This window comes from Melospiza melodia, unplaced genomic scaffold, assembly GCF_035770615.1.
Source record: "Melospiza melodia melodia isolate bMelMel2 unplaced genomic scaffold, bMelMel2.pri scaffold_54, whole genome shotgun sequence".
Taxonomy (NCBI): domain Eukaryota; kingdom Metazoa; phylum Chordata; class Aves; order Passeriformes; family Passerellidae; genus Melospiza; species Melospiza melodia.
The window spans coordinates 1,045,006-1,050,049 of NW_026948798.1; positions in this window are offsets into that span (position 1 = coordinate 1,045,006).

Genomic DNA, 5,044 nt, shown 5'->3' on the forward strand with positions numbered 1-5,044 from the left:
ATTGGAAGTGCTGGTCATGCTAGCATTTGCACTTCTGAAAAGCTCCAACTCCTCAGGTGGGGAATGCAAAGGAGTATTAAGTGATTGAATTAGCAGGCATTGGCGGTAGCCGTCACTCTGACTGGCAGTATACCCTTTTTGTGTAGGCAATTTAATATTTACCATACTGCGCATACATAAGGCACGGTTATTAATAAAACTGCAGAATTCTTGAGGAGACCATACTGGAAGCCCTACCAAACATGTTCGAAAAGGGTTAGTAACTCCTCCAATGCTGAGACAAAGCGATGACTGATTAATCTGTCTAGCAAGTGTTATCCATACATTATCTCTAGGTTGATTAAACTGTATTACCCTTAATTCTTCAACTACTACTACAACTAGCAATATAACAAAAATGAACCTCATTTTTCTGTTTTTACTTTGACCTTCTTTTTCTAATCAGTTTTTAACCTTGCTGTTCCCAAGACCTGAAGACCACACCTTTGTAACCTTCTAATGCAGTTATCTAATGCCTGATTGGGATTTCCTCTTATAGGCCCTACAACAGAATGTTGTGTTAAAGGCACCAGTTTTCTACACCTTACAGAGGCTATATATGATGCACTTTGAGCTTTAACCCTTTTCAAAATACACTGTACCTCCCACTGATAATAAGCCAAGATTTTCTGCTCATGCGATTCATAAAGACCTAAAGCTGAGGTAGTGTTTAGCCCTGTTTCATTCCGTAGTGCCCACTCCCAATTACGTTCCCAGGTACGTCTATAATTACAGGTGTTACACCATAAATGAAAAAGTGACAACTGACTCACCCAAAAGGTCTTGTCACAACCCCCGCAACACAGTGCAACCCAAGCAGCACAATTTAGGCTGTGACATTCAAGGCAGTTCTCTTTTGCCGGTCCTCTTATATGAAAGGATGACAATGATTCAATAATATCAATCAGTTCCCTGGTCGTCCGGCAACAGCGTGTTATGGCCCTGTCGATTGCCTTCGAGTGTCCCTTCAGTTGAAGCAGTAGTGGTCTCAGGATCAGAAGTAGCTTCTTCTCCAGACGGTCCTTGTCCTCTTCCGTGAGTTGATCCACCAGCCGCTGCATCAAGAACAGGTTTAGTCCACTTGGCAGGTACCCACAATGCTCCTGTAGGGGTGGAAATACAAAGATATCCCCTTCCCCAGAACAGGACCTTAGAAGGATCCTTCCATAGCCCTGTCTTGGGATCTCGGTATTTTACCCACACTTCTTTTTCCTGTTCACCAATTTCTTGTGGCTTATAATGTAGTTCTGCTGGGGGTTGCCCTACATCTCCAAACACGCACAAATGATTGATCACAAATAGGCTTTTTAATAATCTGGCGTGGGGGTCAGTTACTTCCTCATGCTTGGCTAAATATTTCTTTAAGGTACCATGTGCCCTTTCAATGATGGCCTGCCCTGTTGGGGAATTTGGAATACCTGTAACATGTTCAATCCCCCAATTTCCTAAGAATTTCCCTATCCTTTGACTGGTATAGGCAGAGCCATTATCTGTTTTAATCCTTTTTGGTGTACCCATCACTGCAAAGCAACTGTACAGATGTCTTTCCACATGTATAGCTCTTTCTGAGCTGTTGCCCATATATATTTGCTATAAGTATCAACGGACACATGTACATACTTTAGTCTGCCAAAACTAGGGACATGTGTAACGTCCATTTGCTGTAATTCATTTGTTTGCAGGCCTCGTGGATTTACTCCTAGGCCTAAACCACTTCCCTGACTTGACAGAGGTGTACTTTGGGTAATGGTAACCAATCTATCTGCCCTATCATTCCCTTCACCTAAACCAACCTTCCATTTATGACTTCTAATATGAATTACAGCATAAGCATGTTCCCTGGATCTTGTAGCCCTCTTTAACTGCAATAGTAGTTCATATAGTCTTTGATTTTGCACCTCTTTTATGGAAGCGTCTTCAATTCTTGCTACAACTCCTGCTACATACAGAGAGTCTGTAACAACATTCAAAGGTTCCTTAAATTGTGCCATTGCCCATACCACTGCTAACAGTTCCATGGTTTGTAGGCTGTCCACTGCTTCTGCTTGCAGAATATGATGCTTCCATACTCCCTTTTCTTGCCAGGTTATTGCAGTAGTTCTTGATTTCCTGCCAGCGTCTGTAAATGCAGTAATGGCACCTGAGATAGGAGAATTCTCTCGCTTTGGACGAGTTATCCAGTTGCAGTCCCCTATCCATTGAATCAAAGCTGGTCGAAGCTGGTGTGTTTCAATAGGGCAACATGCACCTAAGAGAGCTTCCTGCAGTTCCTCTGAATTAGTCAGATAGCAGTCCAAGGTATCCTTTTTCATTGGTATCTTGATGGCAGCTGGTTCTGCCCCAGCCATCTGCAACATCCTTTCTCTGCCCTTCTTTATCAGATCTGCTAACATTTCAATTTTTTGAAAAAGAGTCTTACTTTGCTGTAGTGGGGGGGAGATCCATTCTAATATCCGTGTTTCCCCCGCTTCTTGTTTGCATTGCATAAGAGCTCCCAAAAGATATTGTGGGCCCTTCCAGATGGTAAGATCTATGGGTACATCTGGATCCCTTCGATGAACATGTCCATGCATAACACAGTCCATAATTTGTTGAATGACCCGCTGTTGTTTGTTAGTAATACACACTGGATGAGTTGGGTCAGTTCCTTTCAGCAGTGGACGCAACTCATCAAGCAGTTCATTAGGTATTCCCACCATCGGTTTTAACCACTGTAAATCACCCAAGAATTTCTGAGCATCATTTAAGGTGGTTATTTTTGTTTTTAATTGCAGCTTTTGAGGTTTAACAATTTGTTCTGTCATAGACCATCCCAGGTATTTCCAGGGAGTAGTTGTTTGGATCTTCTCAGGAGCTACTACTAGAGAGTATTGTGCTAGTGTGATTCCTATTTCCTGGACTTGTTGTTGTGTAAAAGGCATCGGCTGAGCAAACAATACATCATCCATGTAATGATATATCACTGTATTAGGCCATTGCTTCCTAAGAGATTGCAAAGCTGCACTGACATAAAGCTGACACAAGGTGGGGCTGTTGCACATGCCCTGCGGAAGAACCGTCCATTCAAACCTCTGATCTGGTGCTTCTTTATTAATCGCAGGTAATGTGAAAGCAAACCGTCGCATATCCTGCGGGTGGAGGGCAATAGTAAAAAAGCAGTCCTTGAGATCAATAATCAGCAAAGGCCAATCCATCGGGATCATGGCTGGGTTAGGTAATCCAGGTTGCAATGAGCCCATAGGTTCCATCTGATCATTAACAGCATGCAAATCATGGAGCAGTCTGTATTTTCCTGACTTCGTTTTAATTACAAAAATTGGAGTATTCCAGGGGCTGGTAGACAAACGCAAGTGTCTCTGTTGGAACTGTTCTGAGACGAGCTGATTTGCGTGTTGCAGACTTTCCCCTTTCAAAGGCCATTGCTTAACCCATACCAGAGAGTCAACGATCCAGGTAATGGAAATTGGGAAAGCCCAAGCAATGGCTTTTACTCCAAAGGGTGTTCATTTGTTAAAACAACCCCTAGCTGAACCATAATGTCCCGACCTATACGGTATTGAACAGTAGGTGGTAACTGCACCACCGAAAAAGTCGCCATCAGCTGCTTCCCATTGATATAAACTTGAATGGGGAGTGAGCGGCTAGCCAGGGTAAATCCTCCTATCCCGGATACTGCAGTGGCTACCGGCTGCAAAGGCCAGTGATGAGGCCAGCAGTTAGGACTAATGATGCTGGAATCTGCTCCAGTATCCAGCAGACCTGAAAATGACCTTTTCTGTCCGTTAAATTCTACTTCTACTTTTTTCTTGGGTCTCTCGGCAAGATTTAAAGTTAACAAGGTAAGTCCTCCTGTGGAACCAAAAGCACTGTCTCTCCTCTCTTGAGTTTTTATGGGTTGTATTCCTTTCGTCATTTGCTCAAGCAGTACCAGCTGAGCAATCCTTTGTCCCTTGTTTATTTGAAGAGGAGGAAAAGGGGTGTAAGCCATTACCATAATCTCTCCCGTGTAATCTGCGTCAATAACGCCAGGCAAAACAAACAGTCCTAACATAGATGCAGAAGATCTCCCAAATAGTAGCGCACCCACCGCTTTGTTCTGTATAATAATAGGTCCTTGGACCCCTGTAGCGATTTTTTGCGGGTGCAGAGTCATCAACGTTACGTCTACTGCGGCTGCCAGGTCCATGCCGAGGCTCCCTGCTGTGGCGGGCTGGAGACTCCCAGCTGCGATGGGTTGGAGGCTGCCTGCTGCGGAGGGTTGGAGGCTCCCTGCTGTGGAGGGTTGGAGGCATGGGGGGGTGTTGTTGCTGCAGCGGCAATTTGTGTCTGGGCGTGGCTGCTGAGAGAATACGCGCTCCTGGAGAAGTTTCCCGACCTCCTTCTACAAGCGCTCGTATTATAATTGTCCATATGGCATTTCGCACCAGATTCTTACAGCCTGGCATTCCTGGCGTACATGGCCCATGCCTCCGCATCGGTAACATTTCACGCGGCCCCTTTTATTTGATGCTGCAAATGCGGCTGACGCTTGGAGAGGTGCAACAGCAGCTAACACCTGACTCTGAGAGGACTTTGCCTGTTCTTGCAAGCCTATTCCTAACTGTTTAATTGCGTCTACCACTAAAGCCTGCTGCCCGGTTGGTATGAGAGCCATCCTCTCTAATGCCTCCTCTATAGTCCAATTTGCACCTAAGGTATTAAGTATGTTTCTAGTAGCGGAATTACAATTTTGAATCTCACACTGTTTGAGGAGGGCCCCGCGCATATATTCTGCTACTCCAGCTCTCTCAATTGCAGCCGCAGCTCTATCAATAAAAGCGCCAAATGATTCCTCTCTGCCTTGCTTAATTCCCATATATACTGGTATCCCTCCTGGTTCCTTTACCCTTTCTATTGCGAGTCTGACTAACCTCATTGCCTCCCGGCACTTCTCCTGACCTATTAAGGCTTGTGCCTCAGTGCGAAGGAAAGGTCCCAGACCCATAAGTTCATTAACAGTGACGCC